The sequence below is a fragment of the Leiobunum rupestre genome, chromosome 8 (assembly GCF_980474605.1).
Source record: "Leiobunum rupestre chromosome 8, qqLeiRupe1.1.hap1, whole genome shotgun sequence".
Lineage (NCBI taxonomy): Eukaryota > Metazoa > Arthropoda > Arachnida > Opiliones > Sclerosomatidae > Leiobunum > Leiobunum rupestre.
In genome coordinates, this window is record NC_143391.1 from 51,341,743 (window position 1) to 51,358,485 (window position 16,743).

The 16,743-nt window shown below is 37.4% G+C and overlaps 1 long non-coding RNA gene across 1 annotated transcript; it reads right to left on the reverse strand.

The window, feature by feature from the left end:
- Positions 1 to 927: 927 nt before the first annotated feature.
- Positions 928 to 1,997, reverse strand: LOC149933661 (uncharacterized). The gene is made up of 2 exons (XR_016473281.1): positions 1,658 to 1,997; positions 928 to 1,386 (listed from the first exon to the last, which is right to left on the reverse strand). It is a non-coding gene; the product is annotated as an uncharacterized LOC149933661 (long non-coding RNA).
- Positions 1,998 to 16,743: the final 14,746 nt, after the last annotated feature.

The following is a 16,743-nucleotide window of genomic DNA, read 5'->3' on the forward strand; positions in this document are numbered from 1 at the left end:
ATGATTTTAAAATTGTCTAATTCGTTTTGTAGCTAATATGGCACATTGGTCTAGGAACGCTTATTGCACGGACGGGCTCAAGAAAAATGGGTTAGAAGCTTAAAGATTTAACCAGCAGTAGATTCCTAAAAGACTGGTGTCAGATCGACACAAAGTTTAAACACTGTTTTTTTGTGATTGGCATGTAACCTGGAGAGAGGTACAAATAATATTTCGACTGGTTTTACCAAATAGACGAACGATTGAATCTTTGAACATACCCAATAAGCTTTCTCGGACGGGCCATATTAACCACAGAACGCATTAGACAAACCTAAAAGCATTCTTTTAGAAATCTTATGACATTTTATCTTTAATTTTGATAATTAAAATCGTTCGTAACGACAAAATGTTTTTATTTTATTTGGAACCGTGTCAATAAAATAAAAATGGCTTGGTCTTCAAACTCATTTTACTTCTAAAAGAACATAAGTAGTTAGGTGCCCTATTCCTAGCCAAAAGGGGGCGTGGCTACCGCGTCCCCAGCTGCGTGACGGGGGGAATGAAGCGGGGAATCGCGATTCCGCCCCCCCTCGGGCGCGTGTCACGCGCGCGTGACCTGAATAATTAATGAGATTAACAGGTGTTAATTAGTTGACCTGTCAATCAAGTAGGTAAGCAAGTGTTTTAAAAAGGGTGAATATTAATGAGCGTGGATTACCGTTATGGGTCATTGACCTGTTAGTAACATGTGTTTAGGATCATCAAGTAGTTATATTATATGTTTGAATATTAATTTTTGGCGGGAAAGTGTAAGCGTAGCGTGTATAAAAATCAACAAGTGGTTAAACTCTTTAGGTTTATTAATGTACACTTATGTTTGACATGAATATTAATATATGGCTTAAGTTTGTACCTTTATAATTAACCGTTAGGGTTCATGACCTGGTTGCTATATGGTTGTTAAAGTTTTGGCGCGAATTTAACATGTGTTCTGAAGACCGTTAGAAATTGTAAGCGTCGATTAACAAGTGTTTAAACTCTTTAGGTTTATTATATGTTTGAATATTAATTTTTACCGGGAAAATGTTAGCGTCGCGTGGATAAATCAGCAAGTGTTTAAACAAAAATAGTTAAAAAGGTGTATTGAATATTTTCGGTTTGACCAACACCGAACCATAAATCTCTAAGTATAAGACTTCTTCAGGTGTCCAGAGTCCAGGATCAGCAGTGTCCAAATATTTAGTTGCTGAAACTCTTTTTGACCCTCATCCTCTAATTCGAAATTTAAGACTTCTTCAGATGTCCAGAGTCCAGGATTATCAGTGTCCAAATATTTAGTTGCTGAAACTCTTTTGACTCCCATAGAACTCGTATTGAATTCATTATACCAGATGGCCATTATTCCTATTATACAAAGCATAAAGTTTACGATAAATAACTTAACATTTTATATTGACATTTCGAATTTACCGCGCCTCCACGAAAATCCCTACTTTCCAAGCGCACTAGCGCCATCTATTGTACTAAATCACTACCATAAAAATATATTTTTGGGCTGTTAAAAATATATAAAATAAATATCAGTCTAATTTGTTTAATATATACCAATATTCATAACACTTTATAATTAATATAATATAACATTTAACCTAACCGATAATTTTAAGCAACTCGCCTCCTGAAAAATTGCCAAAATCTCTCCTTTCCAAGCCCACTAGCGCCATCTATGTATTACGTTGCAAGATTACCATAAAAATATATTTTCGAACAAAAACTTTTTTAAATATATAGCATAAATATCAGGCTAATTTGTTTATTATATATCAATATTAATAACACTTTATAAATTACTAAATTTTTTATATATAATATTTAAGTTAGATGGCGCCACTTTCTTCACCCAGCATCTTCACCCAGCATCTTAAGCAACGCGGTCGAATTCGCCATTCTCCAAAAGAAAGTTAAGCCAGAAGTATTGTTAAGATAATGTTTTAAGTTTTGAACGTTTTAAATAGGATTTCGGGCACTCTAGTTATTGCTAATGGGAACTAAATTGTGCTAAGTATCTAACCGCGTAACTTTTAACATTTTTTTAGATTTCTAGGAATTATATTGGCCGCATACTTTCCAGGTAAAATTTTAGGCTTATAAATGAACATTTTTTAAAATATTTTAACGTTCTAGGATGTACGCCATTACTAACGGCCATTGGTAAAGCTCAACGAACAGTAACGGACTCATCATTGTCATTTGACAAGGTAAAAAACTATAATTTTGAGCTAGTATTTTGTTTTGGGTCGTATATATAAATATATATATTGTATTATTCAATTTAAATAAGGTGTATGATAGAAAGATTTATGGGAGGTCGGGGGGGTTAAACTGGGTACGAGGCCCCGTCAAAAAGTTTCTCCAGCGCCACCAAGTGAGGCGTTTTAGAACGTATGTCGGGGAAACATTAAGTTGTTTTAAGACTAGCTTAACACACATTTTTTGGTGGAATATTTTACAATAATTTGAATGTTATTATAAGTATATTACCATGTCGAGAGAGATCCCAGCTACTAGTAGATTGTTGATTTTTCATAAGGACCGTAAGACTTTTTATCAGAAACATTAACGAATTGTGAGAAAACATGGAAAAAATCCCGTCCTTTTATATCAGTAAATCCAGGAAAAACTGGAAATCAGAATCAGGTTATCGATAACTAGAGGTGAATAGCCCTATAAATTAGAAAGGAATGTCATAGTATATAACCAGTTGTTAATATCGTATCTAATTAAAGTTTACGTGGTGGTTCAGACTAGTGGCCATATTATTTTTGCAATGGACGATCTATTTTTAACATTACCGAGTAACGCTTCGAGCGATTTATACCCGGAAAATACAGCGTCTACTTATAAAGTAAATTTAGGACGACCTTTAAATGTACCTTCAAATTTTGAAGTTGGAATTAGCGAAATTATATTACCGCCAACATGGGAAAATATTACAGAAAAAAACCGGTCATTTTTAGCAGTTTCCACGACAACCGTTAAAAACGTGCAACCGTTTACATACTTTAAAATATCAGTGAAAGTGGGTAAAATTGAAGCGGAGAAAGACCAGAATGGAAATATCCTTCGATATAGTGTCGTGCGAAAACTTATTGCAGCGCTTAATGAAAGTTTAAAAGAATTCGGGCTTGATAATGAAATTAAAATTGAACTCCACACAAAACCAAACGGGCTCTGTTGGAATTTGATAACCACCAATAACTACCATATTAGAATTCCAAATGGACCAATTAAAGAGCTTCTCGATTTTGAACCTAACATAAATCCATATCGGAAAGACGGATTTCATATTGGGTCATATTTTTGTACGAAACCTTTTGCTGGTTATATAAAGTCCTTATCGTTAAATAACTTTAATTACATTGAAATTAGAAGTGATAATGTACAAGACGCCGCGTTTAGAGTCGAAACTCGAATTGATTATCAAATACCGACTGGTGCTTACTCGAGTGTCCAAGACATTTTAGACGCAATGATGTTAACCTTGGATGAGGAAATAAGGGATAAATTTAAATTAACCATTAACCATAATGGATCCGTTCACATTGGAGCCGCGGCGGGGTTTGCAATTATATTTCATTCATCTGAGAAAGGTCTCGGTGAAATGCTAGGCTTTACGCGCTTTAGTGAACTCTTGGCCAATACAGATAGTCTCTACGCTGCTGATTTATCAATGGGAGCCAGAACACTATATATATATTCAAATTTAATATATCCTCAATATGTAGGCGATACGTTTGCCCCTTTGATGAAAATAATACCGCTAGCTGGAAATGATAAGCCGTTTGAAAAATCTATTATTTTTGACAAAATTGATTACTATCCTTTGAGAACAAATAATACAGAAATAGTTGACATTGACATGAAAACGGATTTTGGCGAAACAATAGCCTTTATAAACGGAAAAAGTGTCGTTAGACTTCATTTGAGACGAAATGGCCGACAGTGAAAGTTATTTCAAATATTACCGCGAACAATATGGTGGCGGACCATTTTTTGCCGGACCTGTTTATCAACGGGGAAGAGGCGTGGGCGGAATTTTTAAAAAGCTGATAAAATATATAACACCCATTATCAAACCCGTGACCAATGAGGCTTTTGGAGTAGGCAAGAGATGGTGGCAAGATTTAAAACAAGGACATGACCCTAAAGAAACGTTAAAGAACAATTTAAGAATCGCCGGTAGCAATTTATTACATAAAGCGGCTGATCGATTAACGAGAAATCAGTCTGGCAGCGGCTGTCGTAAACGACGAACGGGCCCCATTAGGAAACGAAAAAAAGTGTCCAAACGGAGAGTTACAAAAAGAACCAAACTTGACTTTTTAGGATAATAATGGCGGTTTACGAGGGAATGCTAAGTCAGCTGGATATTTTTCAACGCCCATTGGTCAATACTAATGTAATTACCACAACGGAAATAAGATATTTACCAACAAACAATTTATCGGACAATGGCCCTCTGGAATTTTTTATTCCCGCGTCGGAAGATTTATATATGGATTTATCAAAAACTATGTTAAAATTGAAACTGAGACTTTTACATAACGATGGATCGAATGTCCCCGCCGCTGAAACAAAAGTGGCACCAACGAATAATCTAATAGGGTCGCTTTTTAGTCAATGCGATTGTTATCTCGGGGATACTTCTACCCAGTCCGCGAACAACTGCAACGCTTACAGTTCCTACATTGAAAAATTAGTCAACTATGGAGAAGATGCAAAACATTCGCAACTCCAAAATGGCCTCTTTTATATGGACTCTACGACCAAGCCTTCGGAAATGTGGTTAGATACGTTCAAGTCAGAGTCCAACGGGGCCCTGAAGCGAGGCTCAAGATCAAAAGAATCGCAATCCTTTGAAATAATGGGGCCCTTGTCTGTTGATATTTGCAAAATTAATAAGTTTATGTTAAACCAAGTTTCGGTACGATTTCGTTTAGTTAGAAGCCCACGCCTAACTACCGTCATGTCTATGGAAGCTGGCAAGGATTATAAATTAGTTATAGACCAAGCGTACTTGTACGTGACAAAAGTTAAAGTTAATCCTTCAATCGTATTGGTGCATGCAAAAATGCTAGAATCAGATATTCCAGCTATCTATCCCTTAACGCAAACGATTGTTAAAAATTTTAGCGTAGCGAGAGGCCTAACGAGTATAAACCGCGATAACATCATTTTAGGTAGATTACCGAAACGAGCTATTGTGGTTTTTGTCAAGGAAGATGCGTTTATCGGGTCATTGAATAGTAATAGTTTACAATTTGAACATTTAAACGTGACCGATTTGTCCCTCTCGGTGGGTCCTGATCGTTATCCTCCCGATGGGTTCCAAATGGACTACGACGAAGGGAATTATTGTTTACCTTATCAGAGTCTATTTTCCGCGATGGGGATCGATGGGGCCGACCGTGGTAATTTCCTAAGTTTTAAAAATTTTAAATACGGGTATAACATGTATCTATTCGATCTAACAAGCGACAACAATGCTAGTGGTGATTATATGCCTCTTAGAAAGGACGGTAGTTTACGACTCGATGTGCAATTTAAAAACGCATTAACACATAATGTGGCATGTATAATGTATTTTGAATTCGATAATGAGATTTTGTTAACACGCGATCGCAAAGTAATTTATAACGCCGAATAAAACCCATTTAAAGCACTTTACCTTAAGCGGTTTAACAGTTCCTCGCTTGCAATCGTTCAACCATGTCACGCTCTCATTATCTCTCCGATAAACTGGAAATTTTTCTTTCAAATGACATTCCGGGTACCGATCTTAAAATTAAACGCCAAGGGCATAGAAAATACGTTTCATTTAATCTTAACGTTTGGGAAAACTTATGGACATTTTCCGATGAAATTGACACATTCTTTGACTTGACAAAACCCCCAACCCGATTTCATAGTTGGCTAACCGATTACGTAAAACTCGAAGGATTTATATGTCAAAGAGGTAAATTTATTGATTTGCGTTCGCACGTCCGCGGAGCTAATGACAAGTATAATGTCTTGTACTCGACTTCAAACGGTTTTGCAATGTGTAAAACAAGCTGGGAGCGGTTAAAAATTATTCGCTTAAGTCTTAATACGGAAATTCAGGAGAGAAAAAACTGTTACCAGTGTATGAAGAAATGTATTAAAGACGAATTAACCGAGATTCTAATGTCGTTAACGGGATCCTGCGAAAATACAGCTTGTCACTTTCAATTGGCTTATGACATTACGTGCCTTCCCGTAGCTTCGCATTGGTCTGAAAGGCTTGAGGCTAATGTGAAAAGAGCTCTTCCTCTGGTCAATTATCAAAAGACTCTAAATAATTTTAACGAAAACTACCCACATTGTTCTTTAAACATACATAATTTATTTCATGCAATGGTTAACGATGTAAATGAAATTATTACAGAATTTTTGTTTTAATAAATGGTATAAATTTAAGAATATGGTTTGTTTAATTTTTATTACAAGTTAAAAGGTCAAAGCGCGCGGCCATGAATAAAACCATAGAGAAAGTCTATTACGATCCTGAAAATCCAGGGGGATTAGGCGGTATCAAGCGATTAGAAAAAAGTTTGCCCTTAATTCCAAAGACTCAAATTAAAAAATGGTTGTTAACGCAAGACCCCTATACGATGCATAGAGACCGAAAGCTTAAATTTGCTCGTACACCAACATATGTGACGTCACTGAATGAAATTCATCAAATGGATTTAATAGTTTTGGACGAGTTGAAACCGGATTATAATTATATTTTAGTTAACATTGACGTTTTATCGCGCTTTTTATCCGCGTTACCTTTGAAAACAAAGAGCGGGAAAGACGTTCTACAGGCGCTAAAAAAAATTCACAAAGTTAATAAACCCATGAAAATTAATACGGATCAAGGGAAGGAATTTCTTAATAAGACCGTACAGGATTATTTAAAAAAGAACGATATAAAACATTTTGTAAGTTACGGGGACATAAAATGCGGAATCGTAGAACGCGCCAATAGAACTCTCGAGAACAAAATATATCGTTTAATTACTAAAACTAAGAAACCAAATTTCATTAAGGATTTACCGAAAATTGTTAGATCGTATAATAACAGTGTACACAGGTCGACCGGGTTCAAACCGTGTGAAGTAACGGTTGATAATGAGCATTTAGTTTGGAAAAATCTTTACGGTAAAAAATCAATTAGGGAAAAAGCCAAATTCAAAGTCGGTGAACGTGTTCGATTAACAAAAGCCCCGAAAGCGTTTACTAAAGGCTACAAGGGATACTGGTCGAAGGAAGTGTTTACTATTAAGAGAGTGATTAATAGACCTCGTCCTGTTTACGTCATACAAGATCAAAATAATCAAGTCATCTTGGGTTCATTCTATCCCGAAGAACTACAAAAGATTCTATCATGAATACTAATCAGCTTGATGAATTTTTGAAATGTGATTATAGAACGCGCCCATTTTATATTGGTACATTTTCCAAAGACGCGATTCCCAAAAAACCGCCGAAACAGAAAACGTATTGTTTTATTATAAATACGGACGACTCGACGGAACCAGGTTCTCATTGGGTCGCTGTGTTTATTGAATCGGGAAAGGGAGAATTTTTCTGTTCGTTTGGAAATTCACCTGTTACGTACAATTTTAACTTGGGTCATTTAGCTAAAAAGTGGGTATATAATAAAAATATTATCCAACCAATTGACTCGGAAACATGCGGTGCTCATTGTTTATTTTATATCGTATGTAAATGTTCGGGGTATACTTATAGAGAAATATTAGATATGTATAATGATACTCTATACAGGGTCTTTTTTTTTGCTCGGAAAAGTGTTTTTTTTTTCAAAAACTATTTATAGTACCGATTTCAAATTTGGAAGGTCAATTCTCTATACCGGGGGACATCAGTTTGAGAAATTTGAGCGTTTTCGGTAATGTTGTTCACCAATTTTGAAAAATTATTTTTCGACCACTAGGTGCGAGATAAAAAATGTCTATTATAAAGTTGTAGGCCGTCATCGAAAACCCTTAAAAATTGTTCACTCGACGAAAAACAATTTATTTATCAGTGAAAATTCGAGCTTGAAAAATTTACAAGTTGGTGAAGCCAAATTACGATTGTTTGAAACGATAATTGAAACCGAATTACCTAATCCAGTTGAAACTTTGGTTAAAAAAACGACCGGATTTAAAAAAACACGAGGCTATAGGTCAATCCTAAACATGCATTGGGTATTTAAAGGAAAACTTTGGGAGATTATTATCAGTGTTTGATAATATTTCGAACAATGCCTCGTTATTCAGTAGCTGAGCGTACCGAGATAGTTGCCATTTACTATGGAGAAGCAGCGCAAAACCTTAGAAGAGTGACTGAAATCTTCGCAGAAAGACATCCAAATGGAGCACCATCTGTAAATACAGTAAGACGAGCAATTCACGATTTCAATCAATTTGGTAACTTGCAACCTAGGTTTCGCGGATTGGGTCAACCGGATTTAGACTTCGAGAACAATGTACTCGCGTACTTTGTGGCATATCCTCGTCACAGTTGCGCTAACGCCGCTGCTGATTTGGGTTGTTCTGCAAATCGTGTGTGGAAAATTCTTCGTAAGAATCGCTATCACCCATACAGAGCTACGCTCCACCAAGGACTAATTGACGGAGACCATCAAAGACGTTATGAATTTAGCAACTGGTTACTAAATGCTGTCCAAGAAGATAGACAATTTTTGCGCCATGTTTTGTTCTCCGACGAAGCGTCATTTTCTAGAGATGGGCCCTTTAATCATCAAAACAGCCATCTTTGGTCTGACATCAACCCACATTGGGGTTTTGAATATCATCACCAGGTTCAATTTGAACGGGTCAATGTTTGGGTTGGACTTGTTGGAAACCGTTTGATTGGTCCCTTTTTCCTGCCGACGAACCTCAACGGCCAAAGGTATTTACATTTTCTACAGAACGAACTGAGTGACGCAATCGACGACCTTCCATTGGCTGAAAGACGTCAGTTGTGGTTTCAGCAAGATGGCGCCCCTCCGCATTTTTCCCGGCAAGTAACTGAGCACCTCAACAAAGAGTTTCCTGAAAGGTGGATAGGGAGAAATGGTCCAGTGCATTGGCCAGCAAGGTCACCTGAACTAACACCGCTGGATTATTTTCTCTGGGGATTCGTTAAAGCAAAGGTATACGCCACGCCCATTGAAACTAGGGAGGAACTCATTAGACGAATAATCAGTGCTTGCCGAGACGTCACACCAGAAATGGTAGAGAAAGCGTTTGAGAACTTAATTGTCCGCGCACAAACCTGTGTTGCAGCCAATGGTGATATTATTGAAAATGTTTTGTAAATATTTATGTGAATAAAATATCTGCATTTAAAAACCAAACGTGTACATTTTTTCAAGTGTGAAAACTCTACTACGTTTGTATTAGACTTGTTCCCTTTTCAATTATCGTTTCAAACAATCGTAATTTGGCTTCACCAACTTGTAAATTTTTCAAGCTCGAATTTTCACTGATAAATAAGTTGTTTTTCGTTGAGTGAACAATTTTTAAGGGTTTTCGATGACGGCCTACAACTTAATAATAGAAATTTTTTATCTCGCACCTAGTGGTCGAAAAATAATTTTTCAAAATTGGTGAAACACATTACCGAAAACGCTCAAATTTCTCAAACTGATGTCCCCCGGTATAGAGAATAGACCTTCCAAATTTGAAATCGGTACTATAAATAGTTTTTGAAAAAAAAAACACTTTTCCGAGCAAAAAAAAGACCCTGTATATCAATGACATAATCTCGTTATGGAATATGTGTCTGCATTTAATGAATCACGAAAATAAATATTGTAATAAATAAATTTTTTATTGTATCAATTTTTCCATTTTTTAAGAGGGCTTAATGCGCGGCGTCTGTTTTTAGGTGTCGGATAAGGTTTGCGAACATTTAGTCTCCTCTTCACGTGCTTTTCATTCGTTTGTAAATCTTTATCCGAAAATGGTAGAGACACAGCCTCCGATAAATTCTCCACGCTTCCAGCCGATGGCCTATACGTTACGTCGCTGTCTCGTGTAGTACCCGTCGCGCCTTCAGACGTATTGAAGAGGTTCCTTATGTTACTGGTACTTTCGGAACGGCGTGGTGTACTACTTGAAAGAGGATCAAACTCGCGGCGGAGTGCTTCGTGGACGGCTTCGGGAATATTCGGTGTTGACTCCGCTATCAAATGATCCGGTAGAAACGCCGGGACTGGGGGAGTAGGTCGAAGAGGGGGTCTCGGTTCCGCGTGTAGATAAACGGGAATCGGATCGGGAGAAATCAACGTAGTACTGGGTGAAACGGGGGAACCGCGAGAGACATTTCTCGGAGAATTTGTTGGTGTAGCTACGGGTCGTATCATCTGCGCCGGTGCGAGAAGAGGGGCCACGGGCCGTATAATCTGCGCCGGTGCGAGAAGAGGGGCCACGGGCCGTATAATCTGCGCCGGTGCGAGAAGAGGAGCTAACGTATTCAATGGAGGAGGCATCGGTGGGGGCTCTAAACGAACGGCGGGAACTCCTTGAAATTCTTTAATTTTAAAGTACCTTTGAAGCATAGTTAAATACTCTCGTAACGTATCCTCCTCACTTCCTACTTTAATCGGTTTATTTATGATACTTTTCATTTGATTTTGAATAATGTCTATTAATTTGGCCGTATCGCTAAAATAGCTATCGGCGGGGACTAAAACGAATTTTTTCATCGATTAATAATACGGTTAAGAACCACGGGAATTAATGAACCGAGAATTGCACCCCAGAATCCGCCTCGCTGAGATATTAGAATTTTTCGACGGTTTAAGTCGGTTAAATTTTTACGAGCAAGTTTTCTGATGCACGCTTTATAGCGCTGTAATATTTTTTTCCTATTTGCGCCTACAGGTAGCGCCCCCGGGTAATATTAAGACAAATATTAGAAATAGAGTTTAATTGTTCGGGACTAGCGTTTTTAATTAAAAATTTGCGCTGACTGGGGGAAGCTTTTTTAATGAGCGTTAAATAAGGTTTATGTTCCCGTATCGCTCGTGGCCAAGTCATCTTACGTAATGAAACAATTTTATAAATACATTCAAATTTATTCAAAAAACACAAAGAATTTATACAATGAAAACATTTTCACATATTTTTTATAGAGTATATTTAACAGAATAAATTTTTTTTAAACATTATTTTTAAACCCGTCACCATTACTCTAGAAAAGTTATCATTGTGCCCTCTTCAAATAAGCAATTTGTTCGCACTTTGAAATGTTCTGGTGTTTCTTGATTTAAATCTAAAACAATATTAGAATAGGGTCGAGAAGCAGTTACATTATTGTACACAGTACTTAGAAAATTTGGGTTATTAGGAAATACTTGTCGACTGAGTCGTTTAATCTGACTAGGATCACGCGGACTCTTAAATAGAACAATGTACGATGAGTTTAAGCTAATATCGCGAGCCGCTCGACCTTGACCAAAAACATTTTGGGTTAAGAATAATATAGTTAAATTTAAGTGGTGACTACCAACACGAAATAATTCCGAAACGTACGCGTTATTTAAACAACTTTGAGAGAGATCGTCGAGAACGAGCAAGTTATTTATAGAACTATCAAATATTTCTTCCGGTTTCTCACTTAATAAACCCTGATGAAACTCGATATCAGGTATAATTTTTTTAAGCTCATTGAATTTTTCCGACCAAATATTATAACAATAAATGATTCGCTCGGGAGGTTTCTCGAACAGCGTGTGTCGATTTTTTAAAAGCCGAAAAGTCCAAACTGTTTTTCCGCATCGACTCGGTCCACTGATGAGGAACGTGGTCGGCGATTTAAACTTGAGCCGCGTTACTGACATTTTTGTAGCCGAAGGGAATACTGGTACCGTCGCTCTTGAAGATTCGCTTGTTAGACGTAAATCCAACGAGTTTTTCAGCTGGTTTTTGGAATAGCTGCCCCGTTTTTAAACGTTTCACGTTAAATGGGACTTCGACGCTGTATTTCAATTGTTGGTTGCGTGTAGCGAGGTCCTTCAAAGCTTCAAAGTTGACAATTGACTGATTTTTTTAGTCAATGTAATGCCCTTAAGTTTAGTAACAATCTTTCCAGATTCGAATAAAATTGAATAAGCTTTACATCCCAAGGAAACAAAGGCTTTTATATTTTCATTAGGATACTGGTCAGCCAATGTACCTAGGGTAGTCCCTAGCGGAATATTTAAATCTTTACTCATATAAAGAAAAGCAGAATCAGTATCGACGTAATTTAAATTAAAACCAATTTGAGCCATTAATTTGTATAATTTAATACGGCCATAACTGGCTACAAACGCGCCTATCGTTGGTGACCCTTTCCGATAAGTTGGAACGTAGTCTTCCCGAAAACGAGTGGTGACTAAGGCTATATCATCGTCTAGTAGTTTAAAATCAGTTAATTCTTTGGTTTTATCGGCCAAAATTTCGACTAATTCCTTATAAGAATTAATAAAAACACTTTGGCCTCGATTTAAATTAATGGAATTTTTGCCCCACAGACTGTTTAGACTAAGTTTGCCAATAGCTTTTAAAGCGGGATTATCGGTTATATCGTCTAAATTTAAATCTAACCCGTCAATTTCATTAAAGTCTCGTAAATAATTAAGTTTTTGTTCTAATGTAATTATGTCTTTTGGATACGACGAATTTTGAACTTTGATTTTGTAAAAAAGCCGAATATAGTCATCGAATAGCGGACAATCTTTATCGAATGTCTCTCGGTAATGATGTACTTCGTGAATTGTAATAATTTTGTAACCGTACTCTATCGCTAGATAAAACTCGGGGGTCGTCCACACGTCGGTTATGCTACGCTCTCGATCAGTATGGGTACATTCGAAACATTGTTCAGCTGCACATTTGTAGCAGAGAGTATAATAAATTTTACTATTAATTTTAGCTGAGAGAATTGGGAGGTTTAAATTGGTAGGTGGCAGCACCGTAGCTTTAATAAGACCAAAATAAGCGTTAACGGAAAAATTAAAGTTACAAGTTATAATTTCGGGGCTTGATTTGGGATATTTATAGGAACTCATCTGGACCGACGGGTACATGCTATTGAAATCCACGACTTTGATTGGTCGATCGGGAGTGGCTTCGGCGTAAATTACAAAGTTTTCGACCCTCCCCCCACGAATGGCGTCTCTCGCTCCTATCGGTTTGGTAAAGGGTAGGGAATAGCAGAAACTCGCAATTGCTGGGTCTTCTACTAACTGATCATACTCGTGCTCCCATATACTAATAAACTGCGCATTAGGCCTTTCCTTTTTTAAAAAATTTTCGCGGTCGAGGGTTTTGAGATAAATATTTAAATTTGAATCTTTTAACTGTTTATCGTAAGCCTGGTGGTCAGTGTGCAGTGGGCATTTATGGTAATGGCAGCCGTAAAATTCGGCAATTATTTCGGGCGAGGAACAATAACCGTCTAATCGATAGGGATAAATGACATGTTCTCCACCTAGCGATCGCGCCGTTTGAAATTTCACATTGAGTTTTTTTTCCAAATAAGCTAACCATTTTAGGGCCTTGACACTATGCCGTTTCCTATAACCCGTCCCCGGAACAATCGCGATAGTGTTTGGTTCGACAAATCTACTAAGGAATAAATTTGTGACGTCTCCCGGCAACGTTATGGCGTTTGACCCTAACAAATCAAAATCGACTGTTTTTAAAAATAAATTTCTAAAACTATCGAATCCTTTCTGTAAAAGTTTAACGTCATCGATCGCGTATTCGGTTAAAACTTTATTTAGATCAAAAACGACGTAACGCTGGGAGTCGTACCATTGATTAAATTCTACGATTTCCTCGTCCGTAAATTTGTCGATACCAAAATATGCTTTCTCGGGGAGGGCGCCGATGTAATCTAAATTGTTTTCCGTAGCGAATGAATAACAAAAATAACCTTTCTTTTGGACAATCTTAAAAGTTTTCGAGAAATTTCGAAGGGCTGTAGGTAGGAACATGAAACTATCGATAAAGGCTATTTTAAATTGGGCGAGAAACATACCCAGGGCTTTGGAACCGGTATAAATTATCTCGGGTTTAATCTTTCGTTTTAATAGACCGTTAAGAATAAGCAACGTATCGAAACCACTCCCGAAATGGCTAATTAATATGACGTTTTCAAAGACCGGCCTCGTAACCGTATCTCTTTTCCGACCATTAACTGTCACCTGGCATGCTAATAAATAATCTAGGAAATTTTGAACGCAATCAAAGCCGTGAAATTTTCGGTAATCATAATTGGTCGAAAATGGCGCTTCTTGCATCGCGGAAATGATTAAAATTGGTCTAATTGCAGTGTCAGTCGTTATGGTCTCAAAATCAAAATAACATAGTCGTTTCTCATTTGATTTTATTTCTAATGGGCGGACGTGACACTCGTTTTTGGGATGCTCAATTTTGCAAAAAGCGCATTTGTTGTCGCAATTATGATTGCCTTCATAGTCTTTCCCGCAATTCAAACAGCGCCTTAAAACCTGACAGGTTCCTAGTTCTACGTGTTGGGAGAAATAATTTGGTCCGGCAAAATACCTATTACAGTCATTACAACGGGTAGCCTGTTCTATACTGGGGTGAAACTCTGGGCCGCGACAGCGCCGGCATTTAAGATTGGGTCCGCAGTCGTGACTTTTTTTCTGTTTGATATTATGTAACAGGGTAAGACAAAATTTACAATAATATTTTGCCCCAAACATGGCCGAATAAGATCGTACGACGTGGGTGTGGTCTTTAATTTTTAAGAGGAAAATTTGTTTTTCTTTGAAGGGTCCAATAAACACTTTATCGAAATTATCGTCCGCCGAGATTAATATAATTTGGTAGTCGGGTAATATATTTTGGAATCGGTTAATATCAATTATTTCTACGGGGCCTTCGGGAACCCCCGCTTGGGCGTGTAATTTTTTGGCTTCAATCTCTTGTTCGGGCTTTTGCCCGTTTCTAATTGTCTTTAAATCGTTTTGATTAAAACTAGCACCCAGTCCTAAACTTTTTAAATGCTGATAGTCGGCCAAAACTCTTCCCATCGCCAGGGCTCTCGTAAAACATAAATTGTCCGTATTTCTAATGGGAATAAATGTGTTACCTTGGTTGATATACTGATCTAAACATTCATAACTTCTGCTTCTAACACTGCGAGGAAGTCCTCTCATAGGGGTATCTTGAAGAAATATTAGGTCGAATCGGAGGGGTGAATCTAAATAAATTGTCTTAACGGACTGCGCTACCTTTTCAATCCCCGTTAAAATTCTCTCAGCTGTCAATTCATTGATATTCATTAATTGGAAATTTATCGGATCGTGCAGCTCATCGGAAATTACCACCACCCTGACGCGCGTGTAGCCTAAATTATCGGCCGTAATTCTATCTAATATTGATTGGAAAATACGGGTCAGTTGGTTACTGATATCCGCGTGGTTTAATTGGTCTAAATTTTTAAAATTACACTCGAATAGCATAGATTTACACCTATACTTTCGAGAAGAACTGGCAATGATTTTATCTATCGAGTAAAAATTTTTAGGGTTGAAACGGGTGCTAAGATCGAGGGCCATGGTGTTTTTAAAGTCCTGCGTAAATATTTAATACGGTTTGAATCGTTGTCGCGACGTCGTAAACTTCGCCGGAATTCTGCAAGTTTAATAGTTTTTCGTAGTGACGTCCACGGTTCTTGTAAACTAGAACTTCACCTCGCCGACCCGCTAGAATTTCAACTTTCTCGTTTCTTAGTTGAAAATCACCTTCTTCATAAACTATCTGTTCTAGATACTCTTTTAACTCATACGCCGAATCTAGTTTGACGCAAACGCCGTCTTTCGTCGCGGTTGGCCGATCGCTATTTTTGACGTAACGCCTTATATCTAAATACAAGTTATTTTTGAAACTTGCAATTTTTATCCCGAAATTTTTATGGCGGGAAAACTCTACGACTATATCCGTCCAGCCGTCGTCTACTGGCTTAGATGGACCGGCTTGAGATGGACCTGGTTGAGATGGGCCTGGCTTGGATGGGGTGCTTTTGGGTGGCGCATCAACTGGTTTGAATGGCGATTGTTTCGAAGGGCTATCGAGTACCTCGTGGCATGTTAAATCTATGATATCGGGTTGATTCTTCGGGATGTCTACTTCGAAACGAGTTTTCTTAATATTTACTTTATTTCCGAAATCTAATCGACGACGGACCTTATTGACCTGGGAGCAGGGAGGTGTTTCGGATTGGTTCTAAAAATTAAACTAAATTAAATGGTATAAAAAATAGACTGAATTAATAAACTATTACTTTGCGGTCAAAGTCCATCGTGCCAGAATAATTTCCTAACAATAAACGGTCATTTAAAAAAGGTAATTCCCCAAATTTTAAAATTTACTTACAATTTCTTCAAGTCGAATGCAAGTTGTGAAATAAATGCAAATAAAGCGCGTCCCTCTATTTATAGTCGCAAAACCCCCTAGCGGGACGCTTAGGAACTTCTATAACACATGCTAATTTATCTAACGCTTTTTATTAATACATGCGTAAGTTTTCGTAATAAACTAAAATCCCCTAGCGGGACGCTTAGGAACTTCTATAACACATGCTAATTTTCATAACGGTTTTAGGTACTCGTAATTTTTCGTAACGGTTTTTTTATATCAACATGTGGTAAATAAACCC